Here is a 24,029-nt window from a genome sequence, read left to right as displayed (position 1 = left end):
ACTATTATTTTTATTCTTTAAAATAGTGAACATTGGACATTTCCTGAGTACTGGGGTGATGCTAAGCCAACTATAGGCATTGCCCGATCCAATCCCCATAATGGTCCTAAAAGATGATACCATAATCCCCGCTTTAGAGATGAGGAGATGAGGTTTGGGGAGACATTTAACGTTCCCACAGCCACACTGGACTCAAGTCTATCTGGTTCTAAAAGCTAAGCTTGTAATCACTTTGTCATATTTCTCTGCTCATGAAGGTCTGAGGACATCTGGCTGGTAACCTTTCCTGTATCTACATTTACACATGCACATGCATTAGCCAATATCACAGCTAAACTGTTTATTGCACAGGATGCTCATATCTATACTTGTCCTTATACACTATCACACTCACAAGAACTTTTCTCTCTGGATCCTGAGAAGGAGATTTCTACCTCTGGTTTATTCTTCAAGGTTTATAGAATGTAGGTGATAGAACAAATCTACTTATCACGAAATCAAGAGCTTACCACCCTTGAAATGATGAAAATAACTTAGTTCTGTAATAATTTCCGGGCAGCTTCAGATTAAATTTCTTTCAATCTGCTTTAAGGTGTAAATATTTCTCTTGGGGAATCATTGAGTTCGGCTCTCTAATTTGATTTGGAAGGAAAGGAAGTGGAGTCTGCCTGCCTCATACGGAACCAGGCAATTCGGGGCACTGGGGAGATGTTCAGATATCTGTGTAGGTGTTTTTAATAAGTTAGTTCACCTAATTCTATTTCCTCTCCACTAAATAAGAAATGCCCTGCCCTAATGGGCTTAATCTTTCTAAATTATTTTCTGGTTTTAATTGTGCTATTTCCCACAAGCACCTAATTTAATTACAAGATTGCAATACTTTTTGGTGAAAAGCTTGCTTGCACATTAGGAACGCTGGGATTCAAATGTTGGGGGAGGGGAGGTGCTTGTTTGCTTTTTCTCAGGATGATGCAAGAAAACGCCTGAATGCTCGCCTGCCTCAGTGCGTCAGGTCTTTGAGAGGTGTGGAATGTGAGGGGGCCTGACCCAGTCAGGTGCTCAGAAAGACCCCCCAACCCCGTCCCAGGATGTGTCCAGATGCAGCTGAAGACTCACACTGCAAAGGCTGGGATCAAGCCTCCATTGCCAGGAAGTGGCTTCGCTCCGAAACCCATCTGCTTTGGTGGCAACAATAGCGAAGCAGCTGACCTATCACCCTGCAGTGGGCTCCGGAAATGTGTGTCCCACTGAGCAAGTCGGGTCCTGGAGTGACATAGTGAACAGCTATTTTCGTACCATCTTTGAAAGATGCTATACTACTTGCCAAATAATGGGAGAAGTAGAAGGAAAAGAAGCCATGCTGTGGGGGGAAGCTGGATCTTTCTGGGGTGGGGAGGTTTCAGCTATAGGAACTTTACTCTCAGGGCACATCAGCCTTCGAGATGCTGCCTGGGCACTGTATCTGCATGACTATGTGCCCCAGCTTTTCCTTCCCTCCAAGGACAACAGGGTCTGGAGGGATGTCCTCCCTGACGCTCCTCCCCAGTTGTGGGCTGCTCGGAGCTTGGAGGAGTCCAGAACCACTGGGGAATCAAAGCAGGTGCTGACGAGGGCGCCAGTGGTGGCCAGTGGTGACTGGTCCTTGGGACAAAGCACCTTCAGTAGGGAATCAGGAGAGGGCCACACAGACAGACAAGGCTCCTTACAGAGTCTGCCCCAGTAATCCTACGGGTCTTGGGCTAGGGGCGCCGCGGCATGAAGCGATGCACCCAGATACCATTTCTATTTTCCTGGTAAAATATTTGCTAAATTGGGAAAAAGGAAACAAGGAAGGACTATTTATCAATCACACTGGTTTAACTGCGGAACTAAATGGCCTAACAGCAGAGCCAAGGACAGCACCCAGCCCTGAACTGGACCTAGTTCTGAGTCCAAAGCCCTGGCTTTTCCATTGGACCATGGTGCCTGTTATGGACTGAATCGTGTTCCTCCCAAAATTCCTATGTTGAAACCCTAATCCCCAATGTGACTGCATTAGGACCTTTAAGGAAGAAAGTAAGGTCAAATGAGGTCATTAGGGGGAGATCCTAATCCAACAGGACTGGGGTCCTTAAAGAAGAAGAAGAGGTCTGAGAGAGAGAGAGAGAGATCACTCTGTGCACATATGGAGGAAAGGCCAGGTGAGGAATTTGCCAGCATCTTGATCTTACACATCCAGCCTCCAGAACTATGAGAGAGTAAGTAAAAGTCTGTTGTATAAGCCCCCAGTCTGTGGTATTTTATTACGGCAGCCTGAACAGACTAGCAGAGTGCCCAAGGCAGAGACGGTCCTCAGGGGCAGGTGGTGGATGGGGAGACCCCTGGGATGCTGAGGGCTGAGGGGAAGAACAGTGCACGGACACTAGGGCCCCTTCCAGGACCATCCTGGGAGCTGGAAGGAATTCCCTGGGAAGGGAGGATGTCCAGGGCCATGTTAAATGCCCCTTCCAGAAGTTTGCTCATAAAGGGGGAGAGAAGCGAAAAATCCATAAGGCCAGCCCAGGCGGAGAAAGGCTGTGGGATCTCTAGCTACGTTTGGGAAAAGAATGGAGAATGTCAGCACCATGGTCTAAATGTGATTCATCTCTTTGTGTTTCTGGTTCCTCAACTATAAGATGGGTTGGTCATAGAAACTACCCCATGGGATGTCGTGAGTCTTAAATGAAGTAATATTTGTAAAGAACTGAAAACAATGCGTGTTTCTTCAATAAAACAGAAGCTAACATTTATTGAACATTTCCTGTGTGTGGGTACCGTTCCGGTTCCCACCAGAAGCCGTGACATGTTTAGGGGACACGCAAGACAAGGATCAGGTATGATGACAAGACAGCCCCCAACTTTCTGTGTTAGCTCCTCACTAAAGGGTTTCTGCTTTCAGCAGCCCCAGGCAAGGGAGGTACATACTGAACACACTGATTAAATATGGAGTCCACTGGCAAAAAACCAAAGAGCAATCAATACTTTTGGTTTCATAGAAAGAAGAGAGAGGAACTGATATTGTGCATTTGGTCTTTCAAGGCAGTATAATGAGGCATCAACTCTCAGAGGAGGAAAATCAAGAGGTTTTGTTTACTGACAAGTCCTGTGGCCAAGAAATCGACTTAGTTTTTTCCTAATCTCGTATTGCCAAACGTCTCCATGTAACATGATCTGGGACATCTCTCAACATACCCACCGTCCACACTTGGGGGAATTACTGCCCTTTGTAAACCCAACCATTCAGGGGAAGTGGACAACTGGTTATCTGAAGCTCTCGTAATCGGAGGAGAGCTTGGGGCCACAGTAATTTTTTACATAAATGAGGCCGGGCTGCCGGGAAAGATCCTCCCTTTCCTCTTCCTTCCCTGGGCTTCCTCAAATGATGCTATCTTGAATTTATACTGTGGGGGCCGAGCCCGTCAATGCTACAGTGAAAGATAAGACTTTTTTTTTTTTTAAAGATTTTATTTATTTATTTGAGACAGAATGAGAGAGAGCATGAGAGGGAAGAGGGTCAGAGGGAGAAGCAGACTCCCTGCCGAGCAGGGAGCCCGATGCGGGACTCGATCCCGGGACTCCAGGATCATGACCTGAGCCGAAGGCAGTCGCTTAACCGACTGAGCCACCCAGGCGCCCGAAAGATAAGACTTAAAGGACAAGTGGCTGACGGTAGCTGGGAGGGTAACTGAGGAACACACAACAGGCAGGTGACAGATCCCACTCGGAACAGTGCTTGGGCAGCACTGCGTGAGCCTCCCAGGACCTGGCTCTGCCTGCCTGGGGATGTCATCTCTGTCCAGTCCCTATGTGAGACTGACTCGCCTGGCTTTCTATGGCTCTGGGTCTGCACATTGACCCCCAGTGTGGGCTCCTCCCCCCTCAGACTGGCTCTTCCCCATTGTCCCCTCCCTCTGAGGCAACTCCTCACATGCTCCCAGTGCACTCCCTTTCCCTCCTTGGGGCCCTCCAAATTCGAGAGCTCTCTATGAATTGGGTCAATCCCTAGTCTCCTGCCTGTTTCCTGCTTCAGAGTCACCTCCCTGGGGGCAGGCTCAGCCCTGCATTGTCCCTGCTGGAGAATCAGGCTGCACAGTACCAGCCACGTAACAATAGGCTCCGACATATTTGGTGGGTGAACGGAGGGTTGACTGGCCTGCATCAGGTTGCTGGGAGGAGTACAGAATAGGCGATTATGAGATCGTGATTACTCATTCCCTATCCTCATTGCATTTATGGATTAATGTTGGTTCTTTCCCCTACGGCCAGGGACAGTAAGGAGGTGTGGAAAACGCTAGAGGGAAGTCAGAGCTGTTGGCAGCTGGGGGCTCTGAGCTCCACCCCTCAGGGAGGGTGTCTTGGTCCAGGATGATCTAAGAAAGCCCTGAGCAGAGGCATCCAGAGTCCCTGGCTCAACCCAATGGGGTGGAAATGAAGAAGGTCCTCCCTCGATTCCGGCACACCCAGGAGAGAAAGGCAACCTCCCCGGGTTCCTGACATTCCATTGTTCTAGAACCACCATGTGAGGACAAGAAGGAGCCCCTGGGAGACCGTGCTCCATCTGTCTCTCTCTCAGGTGTGGACCAGAGAAGCCTGAGAGGTGAAAGGTCTTCCTCCTTACCCCCCAAGGCGGGAGCATGGGTCACGGCTGCCTTGAGCCTTGAGATTCCAGGTCCCAGCAGCATGTGACTCACTGTTTCTTGGGGTCTAGACACACCTCTTAAAAACTCTTTCTTAGACACAAATTGTGCTCAAATTTGTTGCAGTTTTCAAGTTATATCTTAAAAGAAAAAGAAAAGACTTCTTTTCATCACGCACAACCATTTTTGATCTGCAGAACAGTCGTATTTTACAATATATGTGGGCAGAGACTTCTGTGCAACCTGCTTACAGAGAGAAGGCAATTGTTCTCTTCCCTTCCTTCCTGGTAAGGCTGGAAGACAAAAGCCACACCTTGGTGTCATCTTAAAGGCTACAGGGAAGTCAATTTTAAGGGAAAGAAACCTTCTTTCATCGATGCAAATGGAATAAACTCCAATGGTTTCCTTTTAGAAACCACTATATTATGCAGTTGAAGGATGGCCAGTGGGATTTGATGCAACAAATAGGCAAACAGGAAGAGGACAGCCAGGAGGGCACAGTTTCATGTCAAGGTCCTGTTTGAGTCAAGGAAGGTATGTCCTGCTTTCAAAGACTTGCTCAAGCTTTCCTTCTCAAAAATTCCCCGCTTAAGTGATGCTGTTTAAGTTTACTGCTGGCCCACCACATGGGCAAAGCTTTTCCAGAATCTTCCATAAACTCAGTTGCTAGGATCCACCTCCCATAACATCATCCAAGGCTTTGTCCATCTTTTTCATGGTCCACCAGGACTTTCAAGGAGAATTCTTCATGTTCCGTGTTTACTTCTTTGAAGGGAAGCATTGTCCAGGGTTGGTGTTGGATGGCTCAAGATATCCCTGATGGCCTGTTTTCTGAGAGCCAAACATCTGCAGACTCTTTTTTTTTTAAACCTCAGACCACTGGACTGAGCAGACATTTCAAAAAGGCCTTGCCAAAAGCTTTTAAATCTTCGAACTGTGGCTGGCTCAGTGGAAGATACACGGTAGGTATCCGTTGAATGGAAACACTGGCCCATCAATTAATGGAGGTCCCTGACCTTGGTCATTGTAACCTGCCGTACTACTGGGGTCCCAGAGAAGCAACCCCTTTTTGAAAGACATAGGTGTGCTGCATGTGAGGTGCAAAATGGAATATAATTTTAAGCGAAGAAGAAATACCTTGTTTTTCACCTTTCTGTTCAAATTCTTAACCTGGATGCTCAAAGAAGATACAAAGCAAAATAAACTGTGGAATTTTATGAGGGTTTCAGATTCTTAAATAAGTGGGAGTCCATCCCCACTTCCTGCTCAGTCTCTAATTCTCTTCTCCACACGGCCATTTCCAGATCCAAATGGCAGAAAAACATCCCACGATATCCCCAGCTCAAATATGCTTTTAAAAGTAGATTTAATAATATAGTAGCTATGTTTGTTTAGAAGGGGAATCTGGATTTGTATCTCTAAAAGGCATTTTCAACAGAGATATTTGAAAGAAAGAGTATTTTAGAGAAGTCAAAACAGGCCATGCAAATTCAGTATTTTTCAGAGTCCTATTTGGGGCTGCATAAAGACTAAATCCATACTATGTACGAGGAATGTATGCTCATTTAAACACCATATTTTGTCAAATCATTTGTATGACATTAAATTCTTTAAAAAATGACCCCCGCGCCCCCCTCCCCCACCCCCCGATTTCAAAGTGATATATACACAAAGAAACCCTGATGATTAAGGGCATTCTGGGGCCACAAGCCCTCATTAGAATCCCGGTTCCCAGGGTAATTAGGGGTGTGGCCCTCAGCAAGTTAGTTATTCTCACTCTTCCTTGTTTTCCCATCTGTAAAATGGCTTTTGTGGGGAATAAATGTTTAAACGCTTCGAGCCGTGCTTTGCACAAAGTAAGTGCTCAACTAATCTTGTGCAATTTGGCCAGCTGGAAAGGTATAGAGAAGAAAACAAAAGTCTCCCATTTTCCATCACTTGCAGAAACCACTTACAGCATTTTAACATTCTACCTTTTCTTTTCCTACCCATTTCATGACCTGCTGGAGTGTGTACTGTTTATAAAAATGTTCATACCTTTCTTTGTCTTCTACTTAACACATCGCAAACATTTATTTATATTATTTAAATTATTTGTCAACTTTCTGTGCCCCTCCCATAATTATCTTATTTCCTGATTGTTAGATACTTAGGCTGTTTCCAAAAAACATCAAAACACTTTTTAAAAAAATTTTATTTATTTATTTTGACAGAGAGAGACACAGCGAGAGCGGGAACACAAGCAGGGGGAGTGGGAGAGGGAGAAGCAGGCTTCCCGTGGAGCAGGGAGCCTAAAGCTGGGCTCGATCTCAGGACCCTGGGATCATGACCTGAGCCGAAGGCAGACGCTTAACGACTGAGCCACCCAGGCGCCCCCAAAACACATTTTTTTTACAAAAACGTAGCTCTACCCACATTCTGTGGAGCTACCTTTAAACCAGAGAGCCGTTTCCCCTCTCTGCTAGTGAAGTCACATGCACTTCTGAAATCCTACAGAGCATGATGTGTTAGACACAGGACTGTTAAAACACAATGGTAATGAAGCCCTTTACCTGTGTGTTGGGGAATAGTGATCAGGGCTGAGGAATAAAAACAAGGTAATAAACATGGAGTTCTTGCTGTATTCTCAGCGCAGAACCAAACTCCAGTACTTTACATGTGTTAACTCACACCTCGCAGCCACCTGAAGAAATGGTTCTGTTATCATGTCCGTTGAACAGATCAGAAAACTGAGGCAATGAGGTGTTAAGTGACTTGCCCACGGTCACTGGTCTAGCAATTTGCAGAGAGGGGTTGAACCCAGGAAATGAGCTCCAGACATGGTTTTCTTAGCTGCTTCACCTACCCTGTCTTACGTAGGGCTGTTCACTCTGGGTATTTAATCAGGAATGCTCTCCTGCTGTTCTCCTTTCTTTGCTCTTTATTGGGAAGACAATAGAAAGGTCAAGTAAATGCTGGTAAACGGATACTTTTTCTGATTACCAGGGCAAGAGCTTGGATGGGCTTTCCCGTAATGAACTAGCTAGGCATTTGGTTTTCTGTGCTCTAATTTAGAGCTGGATCAAAATATCAGTGGCTCATTTCCCACCCTATTTTAAATTGGGTTATGGTATAACTTTGGAGAGCAGGACTACATTGTTTTCAAATAAGCACTTCTTTTTTTACAGAACAGGTTTCTTTCACCCAAGCGCACATCTGTTGTGAAGGATGTGCGCATCTGGGAAAAATAGAGCACTCACTCTTCTGCGTCGGTGGTTTCCAATCAACGATCCAGGACACAGTGGATCAACAGCTTCCCTTTTCCCCTGCCTTTCTCCAAATTGCAAGAATAATAGATAAGGATCCGACATCTGCATCTACTCTTGGGGGCCATAGGAGAGTTGAGTGAGGGGAGAGAAAGGAGCATCCATGTGTAATTCTATAGGCCTTGGCCACTCCCAGAGCAGAGAGCCCTTTTATGTCGGAAAAAGAAGTCACAGGGAACTGTCCAGGGACTGGTCCCAAGATGAAACAAAAATAGAAATGGCGTGCCAGCCAGAGGATCAGACTCTCTTCTCCCCTGCAGTCTGTCTTGAACTTGAGCCTTGCTGCCTTTGTTAGAGCTCAGCCTCACACAAACGTGACTGCCCCAGCGGATGCTGGATTTACTCATTTTTTTCTTATTGCACCATCGTGAGCCACAGTCCTTGTCCTTCCCCCCAAGTTTCAAGGAACCAAATGAGGTTTTTATAATGGTAACTCCAATGAGAGGTTATTTAGAAATTGGAAATGAATCCAAAGATATACATCTCTAGATAGTTTATTTAATTCTTACAAAGGGCAGGGATGCAGAATATGCTTTGCTTTATTGAAAAGATGAGGTATTTGCTTTTAATTTCAGGTTTATGGAACATTTCCTTTTAAAAAGCCTCTCCTTGAAAAATATGCAGACTTAAGCAAAATGTACATAGCCTAGCTTTTAGAAGAACTTCCTTCCTGAAATTGAACTTTTGCCTAGGAGTTCTTCTTTTATTTTATCTTTCCTCGGGTTCATTTAAATAGAAACGATAATTACCTGTATTTAAACAGTGATCCGAAGGACAGAAGATCTTTTTACTCCAAAAAGGCAACCATAATTCTGTACAGTAATAGGACAACACGAAAAACAATCACCTTGGATTCGTTTGCATATGAAAGGAGAACCAGTGGAACTTGAAAAGGCTTCTCATTAAATCTGAAAGCACATGTGGGGTTAATTCTAAAACGCTGAATCCTAATGAGGCTGAGACTTGGTTTTCTGGGACCGGGCCCTACACTGCACGCTGGGGCCGGGCTGTGCTGTGCACGCAGGACCCTGCCCCGAGCCCTCTCTGGCCCCTGGGCCTCCAGGCGTTCTTGCGGCCACCGCGGGGCACCCGCCTTCCTCTCTGGCAGCAGCTCCATCCCGGGCGCCCGCGTAGCCAGAGGTCAGGTCTCCTCCTGCAGCGCCCCACTCCTTTCTATGCGGCTTTATGCCGGTTCCTGTCTTCTCCGCAGCGCACACTCGCCAGCGTGGCTTCCAGATGCTTCGTCCGTTCACCCCAACGCACCCAGGGAACGACATGATGTTTCTGAACGGGTGTCAAGTCCACTTTCTGACCAACGAGCTGTGAGAGCATCTTCGGGGTCAGCACGTCCCGGGCCCCGGGGCGGCACCACTTGCCTCGAGCGCCACCGCCTGGCCAAAACGGGAACGACCTCTGCCCGTCGGGGAGGAGCGTCTTGGAAACCGGCCAGATAGGATTTCTAGTTTCTGTACAATCCCCACTCTTAGCCGTTTTCTGTAGTGACTGTGATGGATATTCTCGCTTACTAATGCAGGTATTTTTCTTCTGAATAAATATACACACATTCCTTCGCAACAACTCGGGTTTAAGGATACTGAAATGGGAACCATCTTGTACCCGCAACAAAAAAATAAATCATGTGAATTGCATTCTTTATAAATGGGTTGGATATGATACACTTTGGTGATCTAAAAATACAAGAGTTGGACTGTGAGGTAAACAGTCTTTCCTCGCTATTTTTTTCAGCATTCTGTCTATGGCAGGATCGGTTTAAAGTAGAAATAGTTCATCCCTGCATGGGCTCCCCAGATGGATGGCCAAGGTACAGCTCGGATTCTGCAGACTCGAGCTCGGGAATCGACGGGATTGGAAGGTTTCTAAAAATCATGTGTACACCTCAGTGCAGGTGTGTGTGTGTGTGTGTGTGTGTGTGTGTGTACCCGCTATGTGAGCCTACCCCCTGGGGTGTTAAGAAAATATTAGGAATTCTATTCATACTTTTTAAAATCTCAAACTTCAACATTTATGTTTTTATAATGAACATAAAATTATGAGGACAGTTACATATCATTTACAAATGAGTATTTTTTTTTAAAGATTTTATTTATTTATTTGACAGAGAAAGACACAGCAAGAGAGGGAACACCAGGCAGGGGGAGTGGGAGAGGGAGAAGCAGGCTTCCCGCCAAGCAGGGAGCCTGATGCGGGGCTCAATCCCAGGACGCTGGGATCGTGACCTGAGCCGAAGGCAGACGCTCAACGACTGAGCCACCCAGGCGCCCCTACACATGAGTATTTTAAAAGGTATTGGGAGTGTGGGTTAAGAAATGTCTTACTGATGGAAGTTCATGACCAAAACCCACGGGTCTAAAACTTCGTGAACTTAAGGGTATTCTCAACGCCGTCCTAGCTGGCTCTGAGAGGTGACATAGATCAGCAGGCAGCTGGAATGGGGCCTGGCCGGTGGGTAATTAGCCAGCTTCTCCCTCTGAGTGGGGAGACTAGAAAGGGGTTAGACTCAGAAGGGGGTTCCCGGGGCTGCCTCTTTCAGCCTCATTAGAAAACCAGGGTAAACCACTTCACCTCTGTGGGGGGTTTTCTTTTGCGGACAAATGTGTAAAGAGGCTCCACCAGGTGATGCACACCAGGTGGGGTGGGTGTGTTGAGGATAGCATGTGAACAGGACAAGGAGCTCATCTAGGGTGGAGATCAATTTTCATCTGAACTGAAAAGTTATATGAAATTTAAAAATAAAAGTATACACAAGATTAAAAATAAAAGATCTGATATACCTAAAAGAAGATGAATTATAGAGACCTGTCCAAACTCTTTAAGACCATGGGTTTGCTTCTAGAATTTTGGTGCCCTTTACTGAGATTATTCTAACCAATTAAAAAAGAATGCAACCTTACATAATAAATCTGTATTATATTTACCTTTTTTTTTTTTCAAAGTGGATGGAGAAAATAGAATTAATGAATCATGGGCTAAATTGCTATTTTTTAATGATCATTTTCGATATGTCTTTGGAAAAAAGAAGCCAGAGACTGCAAGTTCTAAAAGGACAAGTGGGAATATTTTACTATGCAGCCCTGGTTTTGGAATGGTGACATAAATATGAGTGACAGCTTTAACTCAATCTAAAGCAAGTTATGGTCCCCCCGATGTGACCCAAATCACTGCAGACAACAGAAATCTTGTCTTGTTTCAGAGGAAGGCCAGAGACAAAGACCTGTGTTTTTGGTTTACCTATGACTTGCTGACAGTTGTCAAATTTATCATTATTTTTATTTTAGATTTAAAAACAGAGGCCTTCCTTTGAACAGCTCCAGGCCAGAACATTTTATTGGGGTTGGATCTTGTCTGCAGTGAATAGCAAATTCCTCATCACATGGGTCATTTGGTGACTGTGTGGTTGAGAGAAATCATAATTTGACCATGATTTGGAAATGTTCTGGCAGTTTCCAAGAGGTGTAGTTTCTGGAATCACTGGAGATGTAGTATGTTGTGTTGCTTTGCAAGAGAGTCTGTGGGTGGCCAGGAGCTGGGAGGTGGGGAGGTGACAGCCCAGGCTGGAGTCTCTCTGCCAGGTGAGTGTCACCAGGTGGGTCTTGATCTCCATCTCATTTTCCGATTTCTGAACTGTCATTTATTGTTGTCGATAATCTTGGGCAAGACATCCCACTGATCTGGGCTTTCTTTCCTCATCTGTAAAATCAGGGTTTGGGTGCACTGGGAGGGCAGTGAGATTGAGCCAAGAATCCTAGCAGTGGAGCTCTGGGGCTTTATCTACCTCGGTGGGAGTAAATATTAGTTAAACCTTTCAGGAGCAGCATTTGGAAGCATGAATCACACACTTTATTAGCCACATGAATGCTCTCTGACCCAGCCGTTCTGCCTATAGGAAAAGGTCCTAAGGAAATAGTCCAATGAGAGAGACAGACATCACATTTATTCCAAAAAATTTGAGACAAGCTAAATGTTCGCAAGTAAGAGCATTGCTAAACAAACTAAGGCAGTTTGTTCAATGGAATATTATGTAGAAGTTACAGGCCATGTTTTCAAAGGATATAGCACAACAAATGTTCATGACATAATTTTAAAATTGTAAAAAGACAAAATGTCTATATTGCATGATATTAATTTTGCATTAAGTATTTGAGACATGCATTTGCATGAAAAAAGTCTAGGAAAAACAACCACATGTGAACAGTGTTCCTAGGTGATTTAAAATTCTTTATTATTTTTCCCCAAACTTCCAAATTTCCTACAATAAATATGTTTTTGTTTTTGTTTTTTAATAGTTGGAAAAGACAGAGTGAAATTCCAAACCTGGAACGAAGCATGGGGTTTGTGGTCTGATCAGCTTTCTGCCTAGGGTGATTGCAGACATTTCTGGGACTTGAGGAGAATAGGAAATGGCTATAGACTATGGACTCCGGAACCAGACCACTTGAGTGAACCCTTAGCCTGTCCGCCTCAGTTTCTTCCACTGTGAAGGGAAGATAATAGTACATGTCAAGAGAGTTCAAGGTCAGCATAGGTAAGCCCTGACCCATAGCAAGCACTCGGTACATGTTAGCTCTTCTCATTACTATCTGTAAAATGGCACAACCAATACTAATTCGGCAGACGTTTACTGAGCACCTACTTTGCGCTGACACTGGCACAGAAGCGATCTGGGCGGGCTATGTCTCTACTCTCACAGAGCTGTGTTTTAGCGGGAAGACAGAGAGCAACAATTAAGCATGGGGGTCAAAGTGTGAAGAGGAATAATGAGAGAAAAGATGGGGGGTGGGCTTGTCAGAGACGTTTTGGATAAAGTAGCATTTGAGTGGACGCCTGAGCATGGGAGTGAGCCTATCCAGCTCCATGGAAGAAGAACATTAGTCTGGAGTGAAGTCAGTGCAAGGACCCTCAGGTATGCTTGGCTTGCTTAAGGGACAGTAAGGAAGCTCTATCAGGTTGGATAGTCCCAGAAACAGACTTTGAGACAAGGATTCAAGTGCAAGTAGACTACTTGGGAAGAGAGCCAGGAAGCCCAGGCAAAGGAGTGGGGAAGTGAGGCAGGGAGGGGAGGGAGCAAATGAAAGGGGGAATTAATGAGTGAGCTCTCAGTGTGGACCACTGTGCTGTGGTTCTGCTCAGGACCTCAGGGAGTGTGCCTAAGAAGCCTCAGTGTTGTCCCCCTGAGCGGGAGGAGAACGGGGTATCAACCCTCCCAGTCTGGTCTGTCATTAGATGGGGGCTGCTTTCCCTGAGTGTGGGCCCCGCACACCAGAGAAGGCACTCAAGCCAGGAGTGACAGGTCTTATAGCAGGAAGGCTACCCCAGGCGGAGGAAAGGTGAGTGCTGAGGGGTGGGACTAAGCCCTGGCAGCACCTGCTACAAAAGCCGACATCGTGAGAATGAGACCAGCAAGGGGGGCTGTGATAGGAGCTGAATTCAAAGGGAGGGCCAGAATACGGGTCCCCGGTCAGGAGTTCTATTCTGAGGCATATGGGAGTCATTGTAAAGTTGTGAGCAGAGAATGGCATGACCTCACTTGTTCTGGAAGACTCTGGTTGCGGTGTGGAGACTGGAGTGTCTGACGGCAAGGGGAGAAGCAGGAAGACCCTCAGGGCACCACAGGCAGAGCTCAGGGATGATGGTGGCTGGAAGCTGGGGGAGAGGCATGAAATAGACTTTTGGATTCTGGAGGCATTTTAAATGAAGAGCCAAGGGAATTTGCTGATGAATTGGATTGGATGCGAGAAGGGAAAGAAAGAGAGGAATCGGGACACTATAAGGTTTGGCCTGAGCAACTGGTAGATCAGAGTTGCCTTTTTTCAAGATGGCAAAGGTGGTGAGGGCGTTGATGGTGGTGGACTGGGTGAGCCAGTTCCTCAAAATAAATCCCTAACTCCCCCTATCATTTATCAACTATCACCTATCAGTTATCAATATTGATTATCTATCTATCTATCTATCTATCTATCTATCTATCTATCATTTATCTACCATCTATCTTCATCTACCAAGAGACTCTATCAGCTCTGTTTTCCTAGGGCCCTGACTAATACAGGAGCCCAGAGATCATTTTGTATTTTAAACAGTCTCTTCTACCCCTGGCTGCCAGCACTTTGCCTCTATGACTCCCTCAAAAATGTGTGTTTTTTATATATGTGGTTACAGTCTACTCCACGTACCAAAAGCCACACCCGTAATTCACTTTGAGATATTCCTCTCTCAATATACTCACTGCCGTTGTAGGCATTTCAGGTTGCTCTTACATCTCACCCTTCTGGTTCCTAAAAGTCTTTATGTCCAACTGAGAGAGTACACCCCCGGCCATACACTTTACCCCACATCCGTTCTTACAAAGATCTTACGGCCGTAAGCTTGATTTGGTCTCTACTCTGAGGCCAGGTCATGGTGGAAATGCTCTGGGATTGATCCCACTGTAGCCCGGCTGTATCTTAATTTGGAAATATTTTGCTGACAGGAAAGGCTGAAAATGAGAAACAGTTTTATTTTCCAACTCATCAAAGTTCTGAAGTCCTGTATTTCCTCCAAATTCTGCTTGCAAACTGGCCATTTCTTTTCTGAACTCTTCTCTTTCCGGAACTACCTTTCATCGTATGTTGCTAAAAAACACTGTTGGTATTTTGCCTGGAGATCTCTGACCAGAGCCATACGTTCATTAGGTACATTTTCTATTTCTTATTCTGTAACATGGATCGCCACTGTCCCAGCGTCCTAAAATTGTTTTCTCACCATTTTCTCAACTTCTTAAAGTTCCTCAACTTCCTGTCATTGATCCTCAAGACAGTTTCACATATCTTGGGTTTTTGGTGGAGTAGCACTCCACTTCCAGTGCCGATTTCTGTTTTGATTGCTTGTGGCCAAAGCAATGCCATGTAAGACACAATCGTGAGATTTCAGTGGCATACAATATTTATTTAACTCATGTAGCCAGGAGGTGGCTGGTGTCAGCTAATCCAGGCTGAGTTTGTCAAGGCTGGTCTGCTGATTTGTGCCAGGTTTATCCACACATCTGGGGGTCAGCTAGTGGTTAGCTCATCTATGGTTGGTTCCACTGGGTGGTTCATCTCTGCTCCGTGTGTCCCTCATCCTTCCTCAGGACCAACAGTCCAGCCTAATGGTTTAGTCTTGTGCCAATGGTAGAGGCAAAGACGGTGAGTAGAAACACATGAAGACTCTTAAGACCTGGGCTCGGAATTGGCACACCATCTCCTGCCCCATTCTGCTGGCTAAAGTAAGGCACACAGATAAACGTAAAACCAAGGGATAGGGAAATATACTCCACCCTTCTCATAAAGGTAGAGAGTGACTCTTTCTGATCAATGATCTAATTTATCCACTCTCCAATCATTCTAATGATGCTACATTTCTATAAAATGGCTCATCGGAATCTACAGTTGAATGGTCCTGTCTGGTTCTGAGTTAGAGTTAGCCAAAAGAGAATTTTGTGTGATATTTGAAAGGAGCGAAGTGACAGCTGTTACTCTCTGAAGGTCTTTGGGTCCTCTAGATATGTTGATGGGTAGACATGGAAGTCAGGGGAACTCAGCTCATTTCCTCCCTTCTCCACCCCTCCTAGCTTTCAATCCTGACCACTGGCCTTCCCCAGGCTCTTGGATACAGGCCTTCAAAGGTGAGAGCTACATAGAATCAGGAGTGTTCCTGTCCCCAAACTCTACCTTTGTGGTCTTACTTTGGCAACTAGATGTACTTGCCTCCCAAGCTGATGGGTTGTGGTCTCCAACACTGATCCTCTCCTCCCACTTCTAGACTTCAGCTTCCTCAGTAACTCTCACAATTTTGGAAGGCCTGATTCCTATAATTCTTTTCTCTTGTAACACCCACAGTCACCCTGCTTCCCTGCCTGAGCACTACCTGACTAAGTGTCCCCAAGCTGTCCACAGCCCTCTGCTCCCTGCACTGTAATGACCCAAGAGTGGATCGAGGTATTCTGCTTCTTACCTGCCCTATAGCTCAACACCCAGCCCTTTACTGCTTCTACTTTTTCTGAGACAGTCCTTTCCAGTATCCCTTTAAATAGGCTCCTTCTCTCTGCTTCCTACAGTTTATCCAACCAAGATAATACAAGGTAGTGGATCTCAAAGGGTTACTAGGCCACTTGTCATTGTATACCTGCACTGTTCAGCAGGAGCTCTGGGTACAGGACAACCCAGGGCAGGAACTCTAACCCTGTGTATTTAAGGCTCTGGGACTGTTGCTAGAAAGTCATTTGGGCAGTATTTAGGGCCTTATATAGTTCCCTGTGGTACAAGTGGCTTTCAGTTCCTCTGAAGCTGGGCTGGAGCAGCACCATGTTTTCACACTTCTTGACCTGAATGAGATTTGCTTTTCCTTTGGAAAAAATAGGGAGGCTTTGTTACAAATAGGTGGGATCATAAAATCCACGTACTTAATTTTTTTTAGTTTAAATTCAGTTAGCCAACAAGTAGTACATCATTAGTTTCAGATGTAGTGTTCAACAATTCATCAGTTGTGTATAACACCCAGTGTTCTTCACATTACGTGCCCTCCTTAATGTCTATCACCCAGTTACCCCATCCCCCCACCCACCTCCCCTCAGCAACCCTCAGTTTCCCATACTTAAGAGTCTCTCATGGCTTGTCTCCCTCTCTGATTTCTTCCCATTCAGTTTTCCCTCCCTTCCCTTATGGGTCCTCTGCACTGTTTCTCATATTCCACATTTGAGTGAAACCATATGAGAATTGTTTTTCTCCAATTGACTTATTTCACTGAGCATGATACCATCCAGTTCCACCCATTTCAACGTAAATGGTGGGTATTCATCTTCTCTGATGGCTGAGCAATATTCCATTGTATGTATGGAGCACATCTTCTTTATCCATTCATCTTTCGAAGGACTTCTCAGCTCCTTCCACAGTTTGGCTATTTTGGCCATTGCTGCTATGAACACTGGGGTGCAGGTGTCCCTTCTTTTCACTACATCTGTATTTTTATGATAAATTCCTAGTAGTGCAATTGCTGGGTCATAGGGTAGCTCTATTTTTAACTTCTTGAAGAACCTCCATACAGTTTTCCAGAGTGGCTGCACCAGCTTGCATTCCCACCAACAGTGTAGGAGGGTTCCCCTTTCTCCACATCCTCTCCAACATCTGTTGTTTCCTATCTTGTGAATTTTAGCCATTAACAAATCAGTCTATTAGAACTTAAATTTCTAAGTAAAAATGAACCACTTCTAAGTAATTATCTTGTGAGTTTACACACTTATTCATATGATAACTTAAAGCAAGTCTTGATACCTTTCCTTTAGGCCTTGCTTGGAATATAGTAAGTGGTGACCCCTCATCCTAAGGAAGGATGAGCTCAATCTTTCAAGAAAACCAGAAGTCAGTTTAGTGATTCATCTGATGAATGAGTTATCAAGGTGAGTGAAACTATTATATAAATAAAAAGGTGGCTCTGGAAAGCGATGTCAGGTTCTTGAGAGATGCTTTGATCCCTGCATGCTAACCCTGGGAAGAGACCACAGTCTATCAAAGAGATGGCTTCGAAGATGGATACATTGCTTTAAAGGTTAAATTCTGGTGTTTAAAATAAAACAGTAACAGTTCACTTTTCCGTAAGCCCAAGACCTCTATTGTATTTTTATGAGTGGGTATTATTGATTAAAAAACATTATTGGGAATTCTTATAAATTAAACTGATACTTCCTTTACTTGTGAAGTAATATGCTGTCCCAGGCAGTGACTAAGTCCTCTCCTAGCAAAATTTAATCAAGGCTGATTTGTTCTGAAGGTAATTAAAGGGTAGGATCAACAAATTAGCACATGCTGAACTGGAAATGGATGGTTTCTGCTTCTTCCGACCTTGGAAGAGACTTACAGTTTTGTTGGCTAATCTGTCCAACAAGGTTGATTATCATGTAGCTAAGCTCAATCAGTATATCAATGGGAGTCCAACTGGCAAAACAGGAATGAGTCGGAGTTGATATGAAATTGCCTTTGCGGGCACAAAATGGTTAAATATTGGTGATTTAGTACGGTTAACCTAATATTTCCATCCATTTCCTGCCAAGCCCAGTTGGAATGCAGCTGACGGCGCAGCCTGCAGGGCTGAGCACGGAAGGAAGAAGTGCTCCCGGGCCAGCAGGCTGAGGATCCACTCAGAGGCAGGAAGTGTAGAAGGGATGTTCAGGGCGTCACAGCCAAGTGAAGACTGCCCAGGCTTAGACAAGCAGAGTTTCTTCCACACACAGGTGCACAACTTGGTGAAAGGACCACTATAGGCACATTCCTTCCCTAAATCCATTCTAGCTGCTGCAGAGGTCGTTCTTCTAAGTCTGGTGCCTGCTTGTGCATTGGGACCCCACAAGAACCTGGGGAGCATAGTGCTTTGTGGACCTAATGTTGGGGGCAGACCTTTTGCTATTCCCACACCACTTCTCAGTCATTCAACATTTCAAGTATAATTCTGAATATTTCTTATGTCTGAGACACATGCCTGGGTGTCTGTTTCCACGGCGTGGTTTTGTGGAATTGTGCCCACCAACAAGATATGTTGACTCTCTAATCCCCCGTTCCCATGAACATGATCTTATTTGGAAATAGGGTCTTGGCAGATGTGACCATATTATATTAAGATAAGCTCATCCTAGATTAGGGTGGGCCCTAATCCAATGACTGCTGTCCTCTTGCTGGCACCCCCAGAAGCTGGAAGGGACAGGAAGGACCCTCCCCAGAGCCTTCAGAGGGAGCACAACCCTGCTGATACCGTGATGTCAGACTTTTGGCTTCTAGAACTATGAGAAGGTACATTTCTATTATTTGAAGCCCTCCAGTTTGTGGTCATGTGTAATGGCCACCCGAGGGAACTCATTCAGGAAGTATCTTGAAAGGCTAGCAAAGGTGCTTGTCTGAGAGAATCGACGTATGGGTAGCTCTGGGCCTGCCCCTTCACGTGCAGATTTTTCTCTCTGTTCCTCTCTTCCAGAGTGACCCATGAGTTAGTCCCAGGACTTTCCATTCCGGAAGGCAAACGGAAGACCAACCAAAATTTCATGGGGTAAAAGAATTCCACAGGGTATTTTAAAGAAAGAAAAGATTTCCTTCTTTCCTTTTTAACATTTTCTCAGTCTTTCTCGATTATCTGTGTGTTATTTGCTGACAGGGATGTTGGACAGACTTTAGGGAGCAAGTTGTTCAGGCTCTCATTTTGATCTTTAAACATGGACTGGTTTGTGGAATACATGCCTTTGGGGATAAGAAAGCAAGTTGCAATCGCCTTTTCCTGCCTTTTGGAATGTGTCTTTGTGACTTCATGACAGAATGTTCTAACTGGGCTGGGCTGATTTTATGCTCCTTTCAACACTGCACAAAAAAGTGTGAAGAATGGATGGAAAATTGGTCTCGGCTGTTGTGAAATATTTCTTGTTTCTTCAGAGCATTATTGTTGGACATTTTTACCAAAAGCAACACCTAGACCTTGCTATAGGTCTCTGACATCTGTGTGTATCACTCAAGGGTTATTGGGCTAACTCCTTCCAGACTAGCTCCAGAAGGAAGGAAGTACATCAGCAAGTTTGAGCCAACAGCTCAGGACTAGAAGTGCCTTGGTCTCAGCCAGTATTTCTTAAGGGGGTAGGGTGGAAGCATTTCCAGCATAATGGTTGTGCAGGAGCATCCCAAGCCCCACTCCAGCCAATAAATATGAATACGAATCCCCGATGATTATGACAAGTAAAATCTACTCCCCCCGCCCCACCACACACACACACCATTTCTCTCCAGAAACTGCTTTTTGCAGATGTTGTCGGTGTCTTTGGACATCACCTCCGCACACAGAGGCTGCTTATGGTGAACACCTGAGACTTTCTGCCTTCGGGCTTGTGGCCTGGCGACAAAGCCCATAGGGGCTACCCAGAAGTGCTAGAGCATCATCCCTGCTGGAGGTGGATTGGTGGGGGATACTCCAGTTCTTCACCCTTGCTTGGGACAACCTGGAGGCGTGCTCTACACTGTCTCCCAGAGCTCCACAGGGGTACTGAGCTTCTGTTGTCCGCATGGTAGTGGACTTAAAATGCCCTTGTATTTCTTTCCTGTTGCTGCTGCAACAAAACACCGTGCCTTAGTGATTAAAACAACATATATTGATTTCCTTATAGTTTTGGAGATTAGAAGTCAGAAGTGGGCTAAAGATCAAAGAGCCAGCAGGCTGCATTCTGCTCTGGAGGCTCTAGTGAGAATCCATTTCCTTGCCTTTTCCATCGTCCAGAGGCTGCCCGCATTCCTTGGCTTGTGACTCCTTGGTTCACCTTCAAAGGCAACAACATTGGGCTCTCAGAGTCTGCCTGAAAAGGCTGAGTCCTTCCCACACTGTCATCTCTCTGGTTCTCTCATCTGTCTCCCTCTGGTATTTTTAAAGACTCTTTGGATTACATTGGACCCAACAGGATAATACAGTATACTCTCCTTATCTTAGGGTCATCTGGTTGACAAATTTAATTCCATCTGCAGACTTCATTCCCTTTTGCCTCACAAACCCAAAGTAGTCACAGACTCCAGGATGCAGACGTCTTTGGGGGGGCCGTTTTTCTGCTTACCACAACACTCTATATTGGCTTCCTTTCCTTCTTTGTCTCTCTATCCCACTTCCTCATTGGTATTTCTTGGGATCATTTCCCAAAGAAACTACTTATATGGGAAGTCTTACTTCATAGTCTGCTTGTGCAGAAACCCAAACCAAAATACCATCTAGAAGGGAATTACTACTTAGAACTACTGGTCTAGAGACTCCAGTAAATCAATGTGACTTAGTCTCTCTCTCTTGGCTCTTCTTTTCCCCACCTTTGCCAGTGATGACACAGTGCCTTAGGCAATTTCAACTAAGCCGACAGTCTTCCAGACTTGAGTCCATTGGGAAAGAGAAGCTCCTGTTGATGTTCTGACGTTCATTCTAGCTGGATTACTTTAGGTCATGTGCCTCTCCATCATCCTAGTATTAATGCTTGAGGACTGTGATGCTTTGATTGGCCAAGCCTGGACTATATCCCCCACTCCTGGAACTGAGAGTTCAGTCTCACTCAGGATCCATGGACTACTAGTGCAAGAAGGTGGAAGAAAGGTGGATTTGCAATAAAAAAAAAAATCGAGAACTACTACCCAAAGAGGCAGCAATGAGTGCTGAAAAGGCAAATAACAAATATCGATGACTTGGTCTTTTCTTTCTTTTTCTCCCTCTCCAAGCCCTGCCGTGTGTATATGTGGGGGGCGGGAGGGTCTGTGCTCATATAACACAGGGTGCCTGAGTGGATCTTAGGGAACATCCAGTGACCACATGGCTGTCATTCCACAGATGGCAAAACTGAGGGCAGAACAAAGGTAAAGAACGGCTGTTGTTCACACACTGGCATTGTCATCTGCATGTGAGAACATCCTTCTCCCAAATCTAAGCCCTGAGACCTGCCCACTACAGTCTGCTGTCTTCTAGGCTACAGCCTCTTGTAGTTCAGATCGATTTTGTATTAACTGGTACCTCTGAGATGATAGTAGGAGTTATCCCCCGTTAGTAATTCATGTTTCTTTGTGTTTATTTGTTGGTTTTGTCTTATCCTTGCCAAAAATATACAGGGCGCACCCAAAGGAGGCACAGGATAAAAGCAAATTGAAATGTACACTCAACAGACCATATTGGAGATAGTGTGCTTTGTGATGTGAAGGTGATGGCCCACTTCATAGGGTACAAAACACATTTCTGACAATAGATGTGTAAAGCTTCTGTGGAATGAGAAGAGGGATAAAACAATGGACACGTTAGGTTTCATTGACGTTGGGAGAAGGTTTTGTCTTCATACAGGGAAAAAAGCATGAGATTTGAAGGCAGACAGAATTGGGTTTGAATCTGAGCTCTGTCACTCACTAGCTTTGTGGATTTTTGCCCTAGTACCTGGCCACTGTAGGCTCCATTTCCTCATCTGGTGTTTCTGTGTGTCAGAGGTGGACTAGACCAAGCAAAGTCATAAGTGAAATTCCCACAAAATGTCAAGTCCATTTTTCCACAAGGTCTGTTTTGTCTTTTTGCCTAACGGGATTCAAATTTTCCACCTCTGCAGCGTTCCTTCCAACTTGGTGACAGGGACGTAGAGCGGACAACGTTCTCTTCCCAGTGCTCATGCACCAGGATGGATCATCTATTGATGCATAACAAATAATCCCAAATTTCAAGGCTTAAAACTATAAACGTTTATTATCTGAAAATTCCTGTGGGTTGGGAATTCAGAAGTGGCTTAGCCAGGAAGTTCTGGTTCAGGTTCTCATAAGATTTCAGTCATGTTGGCCAAGGCTGCTGTTCCCAGAGAGACAGAGAAGTTGGAGGATCAGCTCTGAAAGCAGCTTACCATGTGGTAAGTCTGTGTTGACTGTTGGCAGTTCCAGCCTTCACAAACCTCTGCACAGTACTGTTGGAATGTCCTCATGACGTGGCCTCCCGCCAGAATGACACAAGAGGGCAGGATAGAATCTGCCATGTCTTTTGTGATCCAGACGTGAAAGGCACACAGTCACATGTACAGTAGGCCCTTGGTTATACAGTCAGCCCGATTCAGGTTGGGTGTGAATACCAGGAGGTGGGGGTCACGGGTAGCTCCCAAATATGGAGAAGTCATCCCTTGGATTGATGAGTGGCTTCTGAAGTACTACACGCATTGCTACTGCTGCAGTGACCTACACATTCCAGTCAGTGTTGAAACTGACGACTCTGGTCGGTCACTGCTGCCATCAGAGCATTCCTGAGTTCTTCTTGAACGAATTTGCTTATGGTTCATTTGGCCAATCCGTAGGATGTACATTGACAGGAGTGTGTGGGGTAGTGATCTACGGTGGCCAATTCAATGGGTGCCGTAGAAAATATGTTTCCAAACACATCACCCCTTTAATAAAAGCCAAAAAGATATGCATGCTTAAACCGAGCAGTTAAGGCCCCTGTTTAGTGAAGGTGGAACACGTGTACTAGTTAAGTGATCTCACAAGTTCTGCCAGGAGAAAGTTCACGGCCTCGTCCAACAATCTCGGCCCAGGGAGACTTTGCTCCAGCAAGACTAAGTTTGCCTCAAAGAAGAGCAGGTACTCAAGAAATGTTGCTTTTACTACGATGATGATAATGATAATGATGATGGTGATGATGATACGTAGTAATGACCTTAACCAGAAAAACGTCTTCCAACTTCAGAAACAACAATACATTCGATATTAATGTGAGATAAGGAATCTCCTTTGAAACCCTTAGGTGATCATGAGCTTTTTTGAAAAATTAACACCAGGAAATAGGGATCCGTTCCCTCTTTGCATCATTTATAATCTGCATTGCAAATTCATGAAACATAGTTGTGGGAGTAAAGTCATTCCTTTGTCTGAAATATATTAGTTAGATCAGCGGTAAATCGACTCAGGATTTCTTGGGCTTAGTATCTATGTGGCCTTTTCCCCCTTCCTGAGAACCAGGCTGTGCTTGAATGTTTTTTGGTATTTCTATACTTGAATGGCTCCTTGAGGCCACTCATTGTGTTTTGCAATTTTCAATTCAGGTGACAAGTTTGGCCAACTCTTTCCTCAAGCTGCCTTCTTTAAAACAAAAATATAAACAAAAACCAAAATCATAAACAGCTTTCAATCCAGCCTCTTCTAAGTAACCCCGAGGGACCCTGGGGAAGGGTGTGGGAGAGTGTGAATTGTCAGTACACATGCTTTTGGTTGACCGTGTGACTGTGCAGGGAACATTTACAAGTGATGACTGGAAGTCAAAGTCTCTATAAACTTTTTCCCATTCTTGCAAATGACAAGCACCACCATGGGGTAGAAAGAGCTTTGCATTAAGAGCTGGCTGATGATGATGGAAGAGTTGAATCATTATATTGTACACCTGAAACTAATGTAACACTCTGTGTTAACTAACTAGAATTTTTAAAGTGCCAACATACCTAAAAAAAAAAAGCTGGCAGAGAGAAGGTGCTCAGACGTAGACACTGGAGACCTTGGACTGGACCCCAGGTGGCTGGAGTCGGGGGTGGGGGGGT

The 24,029-nt window shown here is 45.0% G+C and overlaps 1 protein-coding gene across 2 annotated transcripts in view; it reads left to right on the top strand.

Annotated features, from left to right (window-relative positions):
* The window catches only part of PSMG1 (proteasome assembly chaperone 1), a 475,801-nt gene that overhangs the window by 287,346 nt on the left and 164,426 nt on the right, over positions 1 to 24,029 (top strand). The gene's annotated exons all lie outside the window — the stretch shown is intronic.

This window comes from Leptonychotes weddellii, chromosome 1, assembly GCF_054177405.1.
Source record: "Leptonychotes weddellii isolate Sample4059 chromosome 1, ASM5417740v2, whole genome shotgun sequence".
Taxonomy (NCBI): Eukaryota; Metazoa; Chordata; class Mammalia; order Carnivora; family Phocidae; genus Leptonychotes; species Leptonychotes weddellii.
This window is presented reverse-complemented; position numbering and strand designations above follow the sequence as displayed.